This window comes from Notechis scutatus, chromosome 2 (assembly GCF_049901735.1).
Source record: "Notechis scutatus isolate UNSWTSFEM ecotype Mainland chromosome 2, rNotScu1.2, whole genome shotgun sequence".
Classification (NCBI taxonomy): Eukaryota; Metazoa; Chordata; class Lepidosauria; order Squamata; family Elapidae; genus Notechis; species Notechis scutatus.
Window position 1 is genome coordinate 257,889,225 of NC_142010.1, and position 20,318 is coordinate 257,909,542.

The 20,318-nt window shown below is 41.4% G+C and overlaps 1 protein-coding gene across 5 annotated transcripts in view; it reads left to right on the forward strand.

Moving 5' to 3' along the window:
- The first annotated feature begins 7,064 nt into the window (after positions 1-7,064).
- SMAD2 (SMAD family member 2) overlaps positions 7,065-20,318 on the forward strand; it is a 52,289-nt gene continuing 39,035 nt past the window's right edge. The window contains exon 1 of one of the 5 annotated variants that reach the window (XM_087958638.1): positions 7,065-7,243. The gene's annotated coding sequence lies outside the window, so the exon portion shown is untranslated. Of the gene's footprint in view, positions 7,244-9,230; positions 9,339-9,611; positions 9,687-20,318 lie in introns of those variants that run through there. The other 4 variants (XM_087958641.1, XM_087958642.1, XM_087958639.1 and 1 more) reach the window with 4 other exon arrangements.

Below are 20,318 nucleotides of genomic sequence, written 5' to 3' on the forward strand. Positions count from 1 at the left end.
GCTGCTCTGCTGTTGGGCCTACCTGCCCGCCTGGGCTCCCATACTCACCTTTATCCCCTGCTTTTGAAGCACAGCTGCTTTGTGTGGCACGGAAGAGTGCTGCGCAGCAGCTGCTGAAGCGACCGGGAGAGGTGAGTTTGCAAGAGGTGAGTTGGAACACTTCTGCGCCTGTGCAAAGTGCGCATCAAAGTGTCTGTACACATGCAAAGCCCGCCCACCAAGCCACGCCCACCGAAACAGTGATCAAACTTTTTGAATCCCACCACTGTTTTAGGGCCATAACCTCTGCATCTGCTAACTTTTAAGATTCTACTAATCTTTTCATGACAAAATCAAATACATAACCACGGTGGTGGTTATATTGTGACCCATTCAGAGAAAATTATAGAATAGTATGTGTGACTTAATAATCCACTTTAAAAATCACATACACACAAAAATAGTCAGCTGACGGGACAGATTTATGAGAAAAATATAATGCCAGGGGGATTTTTTTTCTATATCAGCAGAAATCATCCTGGAAAAAAAAATTAACGGTTTTATTTTGTTGCACATCACCTCTACGCAGCATAGCTCAAAGTAAGAGATTGTGTGAGCTACCATCTAAACCTTTGCCTTCCTCTGGGTGACCTTGATAGCCTTCAGCAGACAAAACTTTTTCACCCAACCGGAGAATAAGGATATTTGGGTTTCTGCCTCTCCGCAAGATATGAATGTCTGCCATAGAAACATGCAAGGCCAGTGAAGGCAAATTGTTTACATCTTCTTCCCTAAAATAGGACCAGTAGCCGGTCTCTCCCTCAGACCAGTCGGTGGCTGGCTGTCCATGCAGAAGGAACATTTGCTGGGAGGTAAGTCCTATTGTCTTGCATTTTTTTAATCTCCTTCTTTATTTTGGCATTTGATTCTTCTCCTTTTTCTCTTTCTGCCACTTTAGAAGCTATTGGACTACCTTATCTTACAGACAGCTATCCATAGGTCGGTTTGTGAGTCCTATTGTGAACTTCAACACAAGCACCTAAATTTGACCTACCTTAAACACATGTGGGGCAAACCATGATGTGGCATTTCAAAGTAGATTTAAGGATGCTGTTTGAGAATAAATACTAGAAGCAATTTATCTTTAAGCCAGAGAAACGCTAATACCGAAGGAATATTTGTAGGGTAACTGAACAATTCGCAACCATCTAAGGAATTACTTCCCTAATAATTGTTAGCCTTACCTCATATATAGTGAAAAAAATATTATATTTTTAGTGGTAATGAACATATACAGATGTAAATGCATTCACAGTTAAGTAGGGGAAGTAGTACATGAATTGCAGTGCACACACAACTGTATTAATATATATTTTCACCTGATTTTTCTTCTAGATGTAGCAAAGATTATATATGAAGTTGGGATAAACCTTAAGCAGATTGTCATCTGAACAAACACATGTTTAATGACACCAGTAAACTTCTTGCCATGTTTGGTGGGGATCTTTATGTGTTAGATTTTGTTTTTATTCTTAATTTTTAATCTTTGTTGTGGCATTCTGGAAGCTAGGAATATCCAGTGGGAATGTAGCATTATAACAGCCTTAGGAAATACATATAAATGAATTATGTCAGACTTAGCTTCCTCCAAGCTCACCTTATTTAACATTTTAGGATCATGCTGTTCAAGAGAATGTAACGTATAAGAATTTAAGAACAATCCTGCCAGATCTGATTAATGGCCCTGCTAGAGTAAGATTCTAGGTTATGGGATGGATAAGTGATTTAGATATATTTGGGGATCTAGCAAATATGAACAATAATTTTTTTCCATATTGTTCCTTGCAGCTGACATTTCGGTGATACTAAACATCTGTTAAGGTTAGTAGCCATTGTTATTTTCCATGAATTTGTTCAATTCTCTTTTAAATCTTCTAACATAGTGGGCATCATCTCATCAGATGGCAGTGAATTCCAGTTTAATTATGTGTTGTATATGGAAGTTTTCCTTGCATTTATCCATAAGATCCCCAAATTTAGTTTTAATGGGTAAACTCCCAAAGAATGGATTGTTAAAAGTGAGGCAATATTGGTTATATGCATAGGCTGTGTTAAGCTATAGCTTGTTTTAACTAAGATGGAATGAAGTACAATCTTCTGCTATTGATAAATTAAAAAAAAATCATAGTTTACAAACCATAATATGTGAAACTTAACACCCCCCAGGACTTAATATGTGATTACTCATGTTGTGTGAACCATATCAATGTATCTTCTAATCTGAGTTTTATTTATTTATTCTTCTATCTGCAGAATAGAATTAAGATTAGAAGATATTATTCTAATCTTAATTCTATTCTGCAGATAGAAGGATAAATTGCATTTTTAAGAACAGCTTGGATCATGAACAACTGTTATTGCCATTTGAATGTCCACCATATTAATGTATATTTTAAAAAATATTAATACTCATAAATTTGTATATCAAATGCATAAATGAAAAGACATGTGTTCAAAGAGTGACAATATAACTGTATTCCTCTTTCAATGCATACAGACAAAAGCATTGTTGCTGAAGTTTTAAATTAGTATGACTTTCTTTTAATCATAAACATCATATTTAATTTTAATGTGTGAAGAAATCACACTTCAGAAATCTTGAATTTAAATAGGCAAGGAAAAAGCAAATTGTCTGCCAAGGCATTGTACAATTTATAAAACTGGCATGGTTTACTGATTTATAATGCATATTAGCTAGAATTCAAGGGGTCCGTAAGACCATGTTTATTTGTTAAACATGTTTATAATATACAAGTATACAAAAGCAATGTTCAGTTATACTTTTCAATATATTTTCATGAATTAAATTGGCAAACATACAAAAGAAACTTGGCACAAATATTAAAACCCAATGAATTTCGCAAACTTAAAGGAGAATATAAAAATATAATTCACTTCAGAGGCTTGTAAACAAGAAAGCTAAATACAGTTGATGGAATGTTTTATTTTCTGGAAAAATCTAATTTTTCTGTATGAGTTTAACACTTTTCACAGGTTATCAGTTCATTGCTTGGATATATACACTATCACAAAACATTGCAAGTTTAGTCTAGTGGTTAAGGGACCAGGCTAGAAACCAGGGGAGGATGAGTTCTAGTCCCACTTTAGGCACCAAAACTGGCTGGGTGATTTTGGGCCAATCACCAGGAGACTCTGAGTTCTAATCCTGCCTTAGGCACGAAAGCTGGCTAAAGCTGGTCACCCTCTCTTAGCCCGATCCACCTCACAGGGTTGTTGTTATGGGGAAAACAGGAGGAAGGAGGAGTATTCTAGCATCTCTATTGAAATTTCTAACAATCAGGGCTTCAGAATGGGCAGTCTATAAATCCCACAAACAGTTTCCCCTTCCCTCATGATCATTTCAAAGGGGAACAATTCCTCTGTATTTTAAATACTTGTTATGCAAAATTGCAGACTAACACGGTTGCATACCAAATGCCAAGTGAAACTACGTTCTCATTTTCTCAACTGACTTAGAAAACCTTTATTTACACATTTACTGCAGGGTTCTGCTGAAATTCTTTTTAAAGATGAGTTAAATTCCATCACTTGAAATCTGTATTCCTGTAAAGATATCTTGGGGCTGTCATTCCCCTTGGCCAGTAATGGTGAACCTTTTGGGCTCAATGTGTTAAAACTTTTTTAAAATATTGCCTCCCTTGACTCTGCTGGCGTGTCACACCTCCTCTCCCCCAGCAAAAAATAAATGATTCTTTACATAGTTATTTATTTTTAAAATAATACAGTCCAATCACCACTGGTGCTATGTATTATATACAGAAACGTCAAATAATCAATGAAATACAAATAAAACAAACTAATTTTTGGAGTCGTGTTTCCTAAATTGTTATTGTCAGATATTGGTGAACGCTGGTGTGTCACCCAAAATGTTGTGGTGTGTCACCTTTGACACACGTGTCATAGGCTTGCCTAACTGTCCAAGGGAAACTGCTGTCCAAGTGCTGTCTGGTTGCAGCAAATTCCCAAGGAAACCATTGTAATTGTAATTCAAGTGATCATAAGGCCCAGCAATGAAAGATGCCACAGCCATTAACATCTTATTATGTAACACCCTTTAAACACTGGCTGGTATGCAGGATTTTCACAGCATGAAAAGAAAGGGTTATCACTTGGAGGTGGCAAACTCTGCTGTCTAAATGCTGCTCAGGAGGCAGTCTTTATCATTTGTTAATGGCTGCAAATCAGGCTATCCGAAAACCATCCTTAAGGTGTAGATGAACTTTGACATTATTTCCTAATAGAAAGAATTAGCGGGGCCTATTTGTTGGAAGGGTGCTGGCTGCTCACCACCTTGTGAAGCTCAAGGCCCGATGATGATGTTATTATGATGATGATTAATTTGTATTTAGCACTAGCAAGGGAAGGTAAGTCAGACTTGATCGTCTGCTTCCTGACTTAAGGTCATTCAGCCGATGATCTGTTTGCTGAATCCACACATAAAAGTTAAGCCCTAAACCTTGCCTTGGGAACAATGTCTGGATTCACCTACTTGATCCCTAAACCAAACAAAGCTGCAGGATGGCTTAGCTCAATGTCCTTGGCACTTTGTAGATCAGCAAAAGAAATGTGTTTCTCTCTCCCTTAGGCCCTCTGAAAAGATAATTTTAGGAAGGGAGGGAGGCACCATTGCTGTGAAACGAGGTGGGAAATTTTGAGAGGAGAAAAATGTCCCTGCAAACTAAGATTAATGCAACTTGCACACGAAGGATGAGGGCAAACAATTGGCCAAGGAGGACGTTAAGAGATTTTCTTTTATTTTTTTGTGTCTTTTTTTTTTACTTGATAGGAAGAAATGGGGATGTAACTGCTGACATACTTTTACCAAAACATAGAATTTCTCTTCCCCACTCCTGCCCATCTGAACAATGCAGTTAGGAGCTATTTTTACAAATGGTTGCAAATCAGCCAATAAGTTAATAAATAATGCATCAAAATGAGGTGGTAACAAAGAAAGGGAAGGAAAAGGAGATGGGTTTTTATGTTCCTCTGGTCATTCTCTGTATATCGTACAGGTAGACCTCGACTTATAACTACAATTGAGCCCAAAGTTTTTGTTAAGTGAGGCATTGTTAAGTGAGTTTTGCCTCATTTTACATTTTTTCTTGCCACAGTTGTTAAGTGAATCTGGCTTCCATAATGACTGTACTTGTCAGAAAGTCATAAAAGGGGATCATATGACCTTGGGACATAGCAACAATCATAATACATAAATCTGTTGCCAAGCACCTGAATTTTGACCATGGAGATGCTGCAAAGGTTGTAACTGGTCATAAGTCACGTTCTTCAATGTCTTTGTAATTTTGAATCGTCACTAAAAGAACTGTTGTAAGATGAGGACTACCTGTAATAATTTTCTCCTCCTCCCAAAGAAATAATGGGAGGCAAAAGAAAAAAAAAGAAATGGGGATATAAATAAAGTCTTCTGGGTGATGTTTTTATTGTAAGTTGGAATTTGTGGTTTCTTCTTGAGACTGTTAACAACTGATGGTTTTTGTACACCACTGAAGTCACTAGTGTGAATGGGGTGGCCACATCAATCATTAAAATACATTAAAATGTGGATTACAATTCTGCCCGCCCCCCCTTTGTGTTGACCTATGAATACTATGATCAGTTGTTGATTCTGGGCCATTAAGTCGTTTTTGACCCCTAATGACCAGATAGATACGATTTTCTCCATAACAATCTATCCTTAACCTGATCCTTCAGGTTTTCCAATTGACTAAACATTTAAATAATTATTGACTCTTTTAAAATTTGATGGGGGGGGGGGGGCTCCCTGTGACTTTTGCAACAATCTTATTTTTGGGTTGCATCCCTGTCAAAAGCAGCTTCATGCCATGTTGCGTGCATTCATACATGCTGAACCTGGATGCTGGATCAAGTCACTTTCTGGGTTCACCCAAAACATCGAGCCATAACAAATAAAGGTTTGCATAACACACTTCCCCACACAAAAAACCCCCACAATCCCAAATGAATTCCTAATCCAATTCACCATTATGGGTGAACATAGATCAGCAAAACTTGGTTAAAATGTTGTGCAAAGACAAAAAAAAAAAAAAAAGCTCTATGAATTTGGCTTTGTTAGCCCTTTAAATGCTTACTTTTCCACTGCAGAGGGGGGAAAAAAAAGAGAAAGACAGCTGGGCCAATTAATATACACTCCACCATTTGGAAATCTCTGGTGCCGAGGTTGCATAATACACACATACACCAACATATTGTCAGTTGCACGCATGCAGGACGTGCAAAACACACAGCGCACAACTTTTGAGCATGGCTCCTTTCGTGCATCCAGAATATTTTATTGCAATAACAAAAATGTTCAGTTGAAGAGTTTCCCCATTCAATTTTCTCCCGGGAGAAAGTATGAACTGCCTAAGCCTTTTCCCCTTCACACCTGGGCGTGGTGCTGAGGTGAGAAAGCAATGTTTCTGAGAGAAACCAAAATTAGTTCTGGGACGGAAGAGGTTGCCTGTGGCTTTCGGGGTGGGAAAAAGAGAAATAGCTTTTATTGTTTTTCGGAATAATTTGGATTTTGGGACGTGGCGGGGACTATTTCTTCTCTTCCTCCTGCGCGGAAGGTTATCGGGACTAACGCGGAGGAATCCACTAATCCCCTACATGTGGCTCAACCCAATTTTTTTTTTTTTTTTTTTGCGAAGCCCTCTCCGGACTCCGGTCGCGAAAAAACGCGACGGGGAAAGAGGCGGGACCCAGAGCCGGGGGTGGGTGGGTGGGTTTGATTTGATGCGCGCCGCAGCCAATCCGGAGGTTCCTTCTGTCCTCCTCAGCCGCCTCCCTCCCCCAGCGGAGTGAGCGCGCCTCGCGTCAGAGCGATGAGTCGCCTCTCCCGACACCAATCGCCGTTTGCTGAGGCTGCGAGCGAAAGGCGGGGCTAAAGCCAGGCCCGAAGGCGGGGGGAGAGGAGGAGGGTAAAAAAAAAAAAGAGGCGTTCGGCGACTAAGCCCCCTCCTTCTTTTCCCCGCTTTCTCCATTCCGCGCCGACGCTCCTTTGGATGGACGGCCGCGCCAGCCAACGGCGTCGCGCGCGGCGGGCGGGGCGAAGAGAGGGGCGGGCGGGTCCGGGCCCGGCCAGCCAATGGCGGGTGCGGAGCGGTGAGGTGCAGCCAGCGAGAAAGAACGAGGGCGGCAGAGGCGCAGCTCGGGGGGCGCGGAGGTTGGTCTCAGGGGTGGCCGCCGGGCACGGGTGGCCGAGCGGGAGCGGCGGGGACGAGAGGCGGCGGAGGGAGAGGGAGGGAGGGAGCGACCGGGGGCGGCATAGGCCCCAAAGCCTGGGCTGCGCGTGGGGGTGGCGCCCTCGCTTTGTTGTGGTGGGGAGGGGCAGGCCTTCCCTGGCTGGGGAGGGGCGGCGAAGAAAACGGGGGGAAGGGAGAAAGAAAAACGACCCCGCCTCCCGGCGCCCCCTTTGCCCCCCCTCCCCCGGTGCGAGTCCGCCTCAGGCAGTGGGATGGGCCGGCCGCGGATGCTCGGCCTCCCCGAACCCCCACCCCACCCCCATATTCCGGGAGCCTCGCTCCTTCTCGGGCGTCAAGCTCGCTCCCGGGCAGGATCGCCTGCCTCCCTCGCGCGGCGCACGCTGCAGCCCCTTCGCCGCCACTGCGGGGTTGCTGCAACAGCCTCCCGGGCTGAGGCGGGGATTCTGCAGGGCCGGCGGGGGAACCAGCAGCAGCAGCGAGCAACCGCAGCAGCATCTTGGCCGGCCGCCGGTCGAGGGGCTCCGCTTCCCTCCCGAGGCAGGTTTTCCTCGCGAGCAGAGAGGAGGAGGAGGAGGAGGAGGAAGAAGAAGAGGAGCAGCAGCAATTTGGGCTTCCCGGGAGCTGGTCTGGAAAGTCTCCTTCCTCTCCTTTCTCCTCCTCCTCTCCCTCTTTCTCCTCCCTTCTCCTCCTCTCTCCTCTTCTTTCTCCTTCCTCTCTCCTCCTCCTTCATCTTCCTCCTCTCCCTTCTCCCCTCCTCCTTCTCTTCATCCTCCTCCTCTCCCTCCTCCTCCTCCTCCCTTCTCTCCTCCTCCTCTCCCTCTTCTTTCTCCTTTTCCTCCTCCTTCATCTTCCTCCTCCTCTCCCTTTCTCTCACTTCCTCCTCCTCTCCCCTCTTCTTTTTCCTTCTCTTCATCCTCCTCTCCCTCTTCCTCCTCCCTTCTCCTCCTCCTCTCCCTCTTCTTTCTCCTTTTCCTCCTCCTTCATCTTCCTCCCTCCCTCTCCTCCCTCTCTCCCTCTCTCCCTCTTCTCCTCCTCTCCCCTCCTCCTCCTCCTCCTCCTCCTCTCCCCCTCCTTTTTCCTCTTTCCTCCTCCCTCCTCTTCCTCCTCTCCCTTCCCTCTCCTCCTCCCCTCCTTTTCCCTCCTCCTCCTCCTCTCCTTCTCCACCCCCTCCTCTTTCTCCTCTGCCTTTTCCTCTTCCTCCTCCTGCCCGGAGTCTCAGCCCGAGTTTCCCTTCTTAAAGAGGGGCGTCATCAAGGCGGCCATCGGAAGCTCCTGGAAGAGGCCGGCTTTGTAATGTATCCAGGCGCAGGCATGGATTTGGAAGAAGAGGCTCAAAAGAGAGAGGGTAGAAAGGATAGAAGCATAGTCTCCTAACTCTCTTGCAAGCAAGCTTCACCTGCGTCTGCAGGCAGAGTAGATGGAGGGGGGGTGGGGAGGAGAGAAGGACTGAAGTTTAAATGGGTCGGTGATGGTAAATAGGTTCGGTATTGTGGTAGTGTGACTTTATCATACTCAGGGTGTCCTCATTTTTTCCTCCATAGAAAAGGAGGTTCAAAAAGCACACACATCATTGTGTTGGTGAGATGGGAAAGTTTCCCCCTTTAGGTCTTTAAATAGGGGCATGGGTAGAAGTCCTGTATAGGAAGGAAGGCAAACTATATATTTTAGGATAGAATATACCTTTTGTTTTTTTTAACGTTGTATACCCTTTCCTGCCCCTATGATAAACCAGTAATAAGATTAAATGATTTGAAGTTCTGTCTCCTTTCTCAAATAATGCTACAAAATATTGTCTGCACAAATTTACTTCTGAATGAGTTCTGAAAGATTGTTTTGGGCAGTTATGGCATACCAAGAAAGGATTCTGTCCATTCCCCCACCTTTTCCATTGATGTTGGCCACTCAACAATATTTTTTTAAAAAAATGGAGAAAATATTGTCTTTCAGAAAAGCCAGGGTTGTTGACAAAAAGAGTACACAATTTCCTGTATTTAGATGAGTTAATCAACAACTGACATGGGATGCTTATTTCAGAAATAAGGTGTCACCTCAGTGGTAAGCATTTGGTGTTTTCAATCAATACAAAATTCTGACTACTTAATAGCTAATAACATGCATTGGTTTCTGGGAATTGTTGGTGTTCTTGTCAGGATGTTGGCTACAATTATGTTTCTGAGCTAATATAATGAATGGGATTAAATTCTCGTAATACAGGAAATGTTGATTCTAGTTGTAAGGAGTAATGTACTTGGAAATTGCAATTCTGTTGAGTGAATTCAACTTCAGAGTAATTTATTTACCCCTTTTTCCTTTCTTATACAAGTGCCCAGTTTCTTTATGAAGAAAATGCATTTTGAAAACATACCTGCTGTTATCCAGACTGAACAGTTATATGCTCATTAGGTGAGCAACAAAAGTTCTGTTGGAAAGAATTCTAAACGAGGCATGATCTCCAAAGGGATGAGGTAGAAGCAGGAGTTTGGGTAGTTTGCAGTTATTGATATGGGGAAAAACAACGTCTAGAAAGTGTCCAGACTATATTCACTAATTTCATTTACTTATTAAAAATATCCCTTGATTGCCTTTTGAGGCACAGTAGAGAATGAATAGTATACCAGTGAATTCTCTCTTCATTTGACCCCAACATTTAATCAAAATATACATTTGCAGGACTTTTCTAGTGCAGCTCTTGAAGGTGTGATTGATTACAACAGGGAAGGAGATTGGTCCTCTGCTTCCATTGACAGTAGCAGTTTCTACGACTGCCATAATACATTAAATGCAATCTTATAAATTTTGAGAGTCAGTTTTGTTACATTTGATACTGCTTACACACATGCTTTATGAAGTTAGTTGGTCTTTTTAAAGTTAGTTTGACAGAAAGTTCAATCAGTGGAACGACTTGCCTCCAGAAATTGTGGGTGCTCCATCACTGGAAGTTTTTAAGAAGAGATGTCTGAAGTGGTGTAGGGCTTCCTGCCTGAGCAGGGGGTTAGACTAGAAGACCTCCAAGGTCCCTTCCAACTCTGTTATTCTGAAAGATAGTTTCACACTTTCAACATTTAACATAATTTCTAAAAAACATTGATAGCAAAATGCAGATAATGTCTTGTGATCTATGGTAGCTTTGTGGCAGCCTTGTAAAATACCTCTTTGCCTAAGAGCTGTTTTAAAGTAACTGATTGAAGACATTTAATAACTTGATTCTAAGACATTTCTTGGAATGAAAGTTAACTCACTAACATGCTTAAAAACCGGTTGTATACTTGTTTTTGCTCTGTATTATTGGTAGCAGGTATGTGAAACTGGGCTAACAAAATGAGTAACTTTCTTTGCTAGTTTTAACTTTGCAGCTTTCACCATCTGGAAATGAAGCAGGCAGATTTTGTTTTCATACCAGTTAAGAATTCAAGAATACTGCCAGTTTTGTATTCTGAAAGGTAGAAGAGGTTTTGTACCGCATATTGTATGCATCTTTAAAATAGCAATATTTTGTGCTTGATCTTGCAGAAATCCTAATAATGTAGATTACTGTTGTTCTTTTAACATGTAAGGGGAATTGAAACTACTTGACTTGCCCAAGGCCACCCATTACTAATATGGTAATTGGGTCTATATTTGAATGTGTCATATTTACTTGTGTATATTAAAACTAAGGCACTTTGTTAACATTTCTGTACACTTAACAGCTAAAGTTTAAAAAGTGCAATGGGTTTTAAGATAACTGCTTTTTTCATCTATAGATGAAGATTTATTTAGATTTCTGATTGCAGAACTCTGTGCTAAATATTTCTCTGTTATCTAGTAAGACAATTCACAGCGTGCAGTGGGTTGAGCAAAATCAGAATTGAAATATAGATAGTCCTTGACATACAACCACAGTTGAGCCCAAAATTTATGTTGCTAAATGAGAAATTGGTTAAGTGAGCTTTGGCCCATTTGCTAAGTGAATCACTGCCATTATTAAATTAGTAACACATTTGTTAAGTAAAGCTTGTTTCCCTATTGACTTTGCTTGTCAGAAGGTTGCAAAAGGGAATCACATAACCCCAGGACACTGAAACCATCATAAATGTGGATTGTCAAGCATCTGAATATAAATCACGTGACCATGGGGATGTTGCAGTGATCATAAGTGTGAAAAATTATCATAAGTTACTTTTTTCAGCATTGTTGTGACTTTGAATGGTCACTAAATGACCTGTTGTGAGTTGAGGACTACTTGTACATTATTTTGGTAAAGTAAGCTGTAGATAACTACTACTAGAAGCAATAAAGTAATATAGGTGGGATTTTTTTTCCGTTTGAGAAAGTTAAGAATGAGGATTACTTAGGTGCATGTCCTTCTTTATAGGGGTGCTGTTTTACCATGATCTTCCTGATTTAGGAGATACTCTAGTTGACAAAAGGTTGATAGGAGCATTAGGCCAGAATGGAAGCTTACCCAATATCAGACATCCTGGTACCCATCCTGGACAGAGCAGAGTTGAGAGAGACACACCCTGACTGTGTCAAAATTGTAGGAAGACTTAAAATTCTGTCAGAAAAGAACAAAGGAGACAGACTGAGAGAAAAACAAATAAAAGCAAATTGAGTGAAAGAAGAGGTTATTAGGAAAAGCTTGTACAGAAATAGGCAATGCTTCGGTTAAAGGGCAGGGAAGATGAGGTAGACAAGTTACAAGACAGCATATCAATTGGTTGACTTGAGACTACTAAACATGGCCAAGACTAGGATGTTCTAATTTGTGGGCAGGGAAGAGTAAGGAGTTATGGAAGTTTTATGGCAGGTGTATTTTTACAGCTTGTTTTACAATTTTGTTTCTTGCCTTATTGGCAAGAAAACCTACTATGAGTTTTAGCAGATGTTGTAAAAAACCAGAGGCTGTTTGCATCTCAGGTTCTCTGTGAGTAAGGTAGGCCAAAGACACAAGATTCCATTTACAATGGGAGGTCTTCCTTGCTTGCTTTTCGAAGCATCCCCTTCCCCCTTGACATTAATGTCCATGCTCAACAAAAATAAAATAGAATAAGCTCTAGCAATAAAATAACCTTTATTGCTTTTCAGCAGTCAGAACATAAGGTATGCATTTGTAATTCAAAAAAGATGATCAAGAGCCGTGGGTATTAGTAAGCATTGATAACTTGTCCCCTTTTTAAACTATTGAAATTGGCTGCAATTACTGTCAGCTGGCAGTGAATTCTACAGTCTTATGTGTTGTGTTTCCTTCTCTCTCTACATCTATCTAAATTTGAAAAACAGAAGTTAACTCTTCGTATTATCTAAGCCATGTGTGAATTTATGCATCAGTATGTTTTTCCTTGCTCTCCTTTTGCTCCAAGCTGAATAGCGCTAGTTACTACTACAGCTGATTATTTGGTTGCCCCCATTTTTTTTTTTTTGCATCTTGTTTGGTTTCTATCATAACTTTAAAGTGCAGTGGCCAGATCTGTATACAATACTCCAAGTGTGTTCTTGCCATGGATTTGTATAAAGACATTACTGTATTGGCAGTTGGGTCTTCAAGTGTGGAATTTGACTTTTTGCAGCTTTTGCACACTGGGCTGATACTTTCATTAAGCTATGTATCATGACTCTTTAAGTTGCTTTCCTACAACATGCATAATTTTACATTCATTTGCCCTTCATTTACCTGGTGTGAGGTGTTCCTTTTGAAGTTCTTCACATTCACTTTGTAATTGTCAGTAAGCATGCTTCTTCACTACTCAATCCTAACTCCAGAGTTGTTACATATAAGCTTAAACTCATCAGCTCCAACACTGATCCCTGGAGAAACCACTTTGCACATCTAGCCAAAATTAGGATTGCTTATTTGTTCCTGTTCTCTGCGTTCTATTTTTTAATTAATTGCCAATCCATGAAATTATTGATCCTCATATCCCAGAAGTGTCAAACTCAAGGCCCGGGGGCCAGATCTGGTCTGCAGGGTGCTTAGATATGGCCTGTGAAACTGCCCGGGAAACAGCGAAGGACCAGCACATGGTGCCTCTTCCAGCAAAAACAGAGCTTGCAAGGGCTGTGCAGCGCCCAGCTCCACTTTCGCTGGCAGAGGGTTGCAGGAGGCTATCACAGCCAAAAATGGAGCTCAGGGGCCCGTTTTCACTGGCAGAGCGCTCGGACCACTACAGGTACCCCCTGACACAAGTTACTTGCTGGCTACACCCACCCTGGCCTCCTGAGGTCAAACACAACCCCGATGCATCCCTCAATGAAATTGAGTTTGACATCCCTGTCATAACCCAGGAGGGAGCCTTTGATGAATGAATTTTTCAAAGACCTTTTTAAAAAACGGAAGTATGTAATATTTATTGGGCCATTTTTGTCCACGTGGTTGTTGATGCTTTTAGACAAATCTTCAAGATTAGTGAGGTAAGACTTATCTTTGTCACATTGATTCCTTTCTATGAAGGTTCTTTCTTTGTATTTGCTTATTTTCTTTTTGAACTCTCTTTAATCTTTTCTTAAATTTTAAGATGACTTCTCTTCAACTTTGTGATCTCTTTTTAAATTTCAGGGCCACACCTCCTATTTTCCAGTCTCAAAGACAGATATACAGTATTGTTAAAGGGAAATTATGTATTTTTGTGAAAGATCAACTGTTCCATAAGTAAGTTCATCAGGAACTCTTGGGTGGGTATCCTCCAGACCTAGGATTGATTGATTTTTAGTTTGCCTTATAACTTCACCTATCATTAGCTCAGTTTGCCTAAGTTCATCTGAAAGTCCTTTTGGAAAGGGTTGTATGCAGAAATCTCTCCTAAATCCTCAGTAGTGAAGTCCAGTCATTAAGTTTTTCTGCTGTTTTTCTATCTTTATCAACTTTTAATGCTCCTTCTCTGGTTGGTTTCCTGCTCTGAATGTGAAGAAAACGTTTTTTATCTTCGTTTTCTTTGCCAAGTGTTCTTCTAAGCATTTTTGGAAGGAGGCATATTTTATTGGGTGCCTGCTAGGGAAATACCCAGCAAGCCAGGGAGGAGGCAGGGAATTAGCCTCAAATCCTTGCGCAGCCGCAAACGATCCAGATCTGACCCCACTAAGATTTGTAGAGTCTTAGCTTATCTGTTCCCAAGTCAAGACAAGTCAAACTTCCTGGGGATATTTCTGTATAATAGGCCAAATATAATAAAGAGGCTACTTATTTATTTGTAACCTGCCTTTATTATTTTTTTTACAAATAACTCAAGACGATGAACATGTCCAACACATGTTCTTTCTCCTATTTTCCCCTAATTTCTTCTTTTGCTTTTTGTGTCGGTTTTCGGGTAATCTTCGTCGTACAACCTTTTGTTCAGCTATTGTTTGAATTTATTGCAATGCTGGAAAAATGGACATCTATGACTCATGCCAGAAAATATGACCGCTGCAGTACCCTGGTAGTCATGCAGTCGATATTCCAGTGAGTGGCAGCCTGCCTGCTCTTAAAACCACAGGGCACTTCAACCCTCCCCCATCTCTCCACATCTGTGCCCTTTTAGACCTCTTGCTGCCTTGCCTGGTGGGGTGACAAGCAATTCCAGATTAGCATGTCCCCCCCGAAAGGGTTAGCTGCCCCAGAAAGTGGCAGCAAACATCCACTCTGCCCAGCCCCGTGTGGCTCCCCACCCCACCAAGCGCCAGCAGGCACTCGTGGTTGCTTTGGAAAGAATTATTATGACAGATAGTCCTCAACTTACGACCACCATTAAGCCCCAAATTTATGTTGCTGAGTGAGACATTCGTTAAGTGAGTTTTGCCCCATTCTTCTAGCCACATTTGTGAAGTGAATCACTGCGGTTCTTAAATTAGTAACACGGTTGTTAAGTGAATCTGGTTTCCTTATTGACTTTGCTTGTCAGAAGGTCTCAAGAGGGGATCACGTGACCCCAGGACACTGCAGCCGTCATAAATGTGAGTCAAGCATCCAGATGAAAATCACATGACCATGGGGGGGGGATGCTACAACAGTCATAGGTGTGAAAAATGGTCTTAAATCATTTCCTTCAATGCCATTGTAACTTCGAACGGTTGCTAAATGTGATGTTGTAAATCAAGGACTACCTATATTCTGTTTAAGAGCCCTGAGGGCCAAGTTCTCCAATCACACACTTTCTCTTTGATGACTGATCGGAAGTGGGAGAAATGCTTTCTGCTTACTCTGGAGGAGAGATCTTGCTATTTCTCAGGTGATGTGGGTAGGTCACCTGCAGCAGAAAGGAACCACCCTTTCATTTTCGATGGGCATTAAGCAGGAAATGAAGTTCTTAGTTCCTCTTTCGCTTTCTACTGAAAGGGGAAACTGTCCCGTGACAAATAGTACCTTGCACATTGTGAAGTGATAGAGGGTGAAGACAGCAAGGCACTTTCTGAAGGGGAGCAAAAATAACAAGAGTTGGAAGGGACCTTGTAGGTCATGTAGTCCAACCCCCTGCTCAAGCAGGAGACCCTATACCATTTCTGAGAAGTGGCTGTCCAGTTTCTTCTCAAAAGGCTTCAGTGATGGGGCACCCTCAACTTCCAGAGGCAAGCCGTTCCACTGGTTGATTGTTCTTACTTTCTCTTTAGTTCTAAGTTCTCTCCTTGATTACTTTCCACCTACTGTCTTTCCTTGTGCTGCTTTGGAAAATACTACTTTACCACCTCTTATTTGTGACAGCCCCTCAAATATTGGAAGACCGCTATCATGTCTCCCCTGGTCCTTCTCTTCCCTAGACTAGCCAGGCCCAGTTCCTGCAACCATTCTTCACATGTTTTAGCCTCCAGTCTCCTCATCATCTTCGTTGGTCTTCTCTGCACTCTTTCTAGAGTCACAACATTTTTTTTTTGGTAGCGTGGTGGCCAAAACTGTCAGAAGTTGGTAATTCAAGGACACCCTGTACCTGCCAATAAATTGGATTAACTTTGATTTAGGACAGGTTAAAGTGGTACTGCCTCAACTGATGGCAGCTCCTGGTTGACTTTAGAGCTCGGGCACTAAACAAGTTGTAATCGTGTGGGAGGTTTCAAGGAATATCACGGCTGTGGGGCAGATTGCTAAATTGAAAAAAACATCCTGCAATGTAGCAGTGGGATGAAGTAAAATTACCTAAGAGTTAAGCTCGATTCAAAGGAGATCTTAACCTTAAATCTTTAAAGAAAATATTACTCCATTCAGTATCTAATTACTGAAGTTGTTTGTCACAGTTGACAAGAGTACTAATTTAAAGTAATTTTAAAAGGATTAGGGTGTATTTTTTTTTTTGATAGCTTTGTGTATCGCCTTTCGTTCAGGATTTCATGGTGGCATATGCATTCTCCCCCTCAATAACACCTGTAAGAAAGTTGGGCCAAGAAAGAGGGATTAACTTGACTTGATCAGGGAGCTTCCTTGACTGAATGAATTGTGGGCATGTTTTCAGTGCCAGTTAACACCTTAACCGCTGTCCCACACAGCTTCATTCTTACAGACATCAATATTAAAACGGTTAGGACAGTTTTAAAAGGTACCTAAAATGCTTATAGTCACTCATGGCCTAGTCACTCCCAGACTGGACTACAGCAATGTGTCCCTGAAGAGTAATCTGACTGGGACCTTCAGCTGGAATAGGGTGGGCAGTTTGATACACTCCTAGAACAACACATGTTACATCTTTACTCTGCATGTTGTACTGGCTGTCTGTTTGCCTCCAGGTCCAATTCAGGGTACTGGTTTTAACCTTTAAAGCCCTTCATTGCATGGAGCCAGGCTGAGGGACCCTTCTCACCTGTTATATCAGCCCACCCCATGAGCGTTAGCAGATAAGGTATGTTTTTGGTTCCATTGATGGGTCACAGAAGATATGCCTTCTTTGGTCTGGAGTCTGCCTTATGGAATATCCTTCACCCTGAAATTAGGTTAGTTCCATCCCTTTTAATATTCCAAAAAGCCCTCAAGACCAGGTTATGTTATCAGATCTAGAGCTCTCAAGGTACCAGAGAGTTGCTGAGGTAGCCATTGGTATCTCTCTCATTGCCTAGGGTTATATTTTTGTTTTTTGTTGTATATATTACTACACTTTTTAAACGTTTTTATCTTGCGCTCTTTCCATCGTTGCTTCTGGTGAAATGTGCAGCTGTATGAACCTGAGATAGATAGATAGGTAGATAGATAGATGCTCTATATGCATGCAGGGTTATATGCTTTGCTGTGCTTTAATTAGAATCACATAACTCTTCTGCAGAGTAGTATCGATACATTGGATTTTAAACATGCTGTATGCATTGTTAGTCATACATTTACAATTTTAAAACCTCAATTTCTGTTTTTGTATGAAGAATAAGGTATTCCTCTGAAGAAAGTTTTCTTTCCTGCATTGACAATACTATTTATATGGATCATGCCTATTGCGGGGTCCAATCTGAGTTGGTCACCAGAACCAGCGGTTAAACTTTCCTGAGCTTTCGGAATTGTGCTGGAACCCATCCTGGGGGAATTTAGCAGTGTGTGTCTGCTAGAGAGAAATTCCCTGAGGATGAGCTCCAACACGAGTCTGAAAGCTTGGAAGACTAAACTTCTGGTCCCGGTAATCGACCAAGATTGGATCTTGCAGTATTATCCTGGGATACATACATTCACCTTCATTCGTGATTATGCATATTACCTGATTTTTTTCCCTCAGGGCTCTTTTTTCAGCTTGTAATGAAACTGTTTTGAATGATCCCTGTGCCAGTTTATTTGAATGTTAGGCCAGGGCCAGAAGCATTGATTGGCCGCCTTATTCTTTTGGCCTTATATGTTGCACTGTCAGTATACTGTATTACTATCCCAACAGATACATTCATTTGCTAATCCTAACTCATTTCTGAAAAATAAAGAGTCTGGACTTGCATATTCATAAATGATCCTTGATCTGGAGAGCAGCAATGGACTCAGGGTTTATAGTTGAAGAAATGTTGCCTGTTCCCTGTAGTTTTGACAATGGTGTATACAGTTTTAAAAGTTTTCAGATGCAGTTTTCAGATTACTTTGTATTAATGGATCATGCATGCACGTTTTTAATTGGAAGCATCAAGAGCTTGACTTGCTAAGTGCACTATAAATATTGCTTTCTAAAAGTTATATGTTGCTCTTTTAATAGGATTTATCTATTACTTTTGTAAAGCTACAAAGCAATATTAAACTCTCTCTATATATATATATATCTATATAGATGTATGTATATGTGTGTGTAGTTCTTGACTTACAACTACAATTGAGCCCAAAATTCCTGTTAAGTGAGACATTCGTTACATGACTTTTGCCCCATTTTTATGACCTGTCTTGCCAGAGTTGCTAAGTGAATCACTGCAGTTGTTAAGTTACTAACAAGGTTGTTAAGTGAATCTGGCTTCCCCATTGACTTTGCTTTCAGAAGGTTGCAAAAGGGGATCACATGACCCCGGGATGCTGCAGCCATCGTAAATATGAGTCACCAAGCATCTGAATTTTCATCATGTGACCATGGGACTGCTGCAGGAGTCATAAATATGAAAACCAGTAATAAGTTACTTTTTCCAATGCTGTTGTAACTGTATAGTCACTAAATGAATAGTTGTACGTTGAGGACAATCTGTATACACATACTCTTATTAATATATATCAGGATTTTACTAAAGATCGACTAAAGCGTTTCAGAGCAGTTGATGAATTACATAAATTGTACATACATATATGTTTATATTTATATATTTAGTTGTTTAGCTTGAGGACAAGGGCCTTCCTTTGACTGAAGAACTAAATAATGCTTCAAGGTCAGCTGTCAGGGTTCCAAATAATAGACCCATGGAAAGCAAAACTCTGAGGCAGATAGATTCCTCAAAGAGTAGCTTTATTTGGATATATCATATTGGCTCAGATCTGGTGAAAACTGACTGGAGATTCCCACGTTTTTCACCTAGTTAAAAGTAAAAGTTTTGTCACTTTCCCAAAACAATCACACGATCCAATCATGGTGCCATCTGGTTGCCTGGTGATATCACTCCGCCTTCCTCTGAACAGGTGTGGGAATGTCCTTGGTTCCCAAGAGAAAGTATTTTGTTTTGGCTACAAAATCGCAGCTATCTCAATTCCCCCCTTCCCTATCCTTCAGCTCCAGTGTGGCAACACTGAAGCTGTCAAGATGGCTTCGGTTAGGTCAGCTTCAGGTTTGACATCATCCCTGAAATATTTCCATAGTATTTGCTTTATTATCCTACTCTCCAGTGAATTTCAATGGGTGGCACATTGCGCAATGAGGAGTTGTTGCCAAAAGGCTCATGGTGCAATTCTAAGAAATAGAAGGAAGTGGGAAATTACCAGCCCATTCCAACATAGTTACTTTCGACTTCTGAAGAGGAAACTTGTAAAATATGCGGGGACTGGTGAAAAAGAGAGTAAAAGGCCATGATGGTTTCAGCTCTTCATGGTACCCGGAAGTTATTTAAAACCAGAATAATTGTGACTATGGCATAATGTTTACAGTATGAGAAGGGGTCAGCCAAACCATCGATTTGACTAAACGTATTCCTCAACGACCACAATTGGGACCAGAATTCCTGTGGCTAAGCAAGGAGGTTGCTAAATGGAGCCATGCATGATTTTACCTAAGGAATAGAAGTACATTCTAGCTCATTTATTGTATTGTATTATTGTAGGTTTTTTTTAAAAAAATTATCACATTTATATGGCTGCCTGTCACATGGATGTGACGGTGGGGGGGCATGTAATAAAACAGAACAATTTAAAAAAAAATTAAAACAAAAATATAACTAAAACCCTGAAAGAGCAACTTTGAGATCATTCCTACCATGTAGCCCAAGGGTGTCAAGCTCAATTTCATTGAGGGCAGCATCAGGTTTGTGTTTGACCTCGTGGGGCTGGGGTGGGTGTGGCCAGCATGGTGTCACTTGTGTTGGGGGGGCACCTATGGTGGCCCAAGCACTCTGCCAGTGAAAATGGGCTCCCGAGCTCCGTTTTTGGCTGCGACAGCCTCCTGCAACCCTCTGCCAGTGAAAATGGAGCTCAGGAGGGCTGTGTGCGGCCCTTGCGAGCTCAGTTTTCAC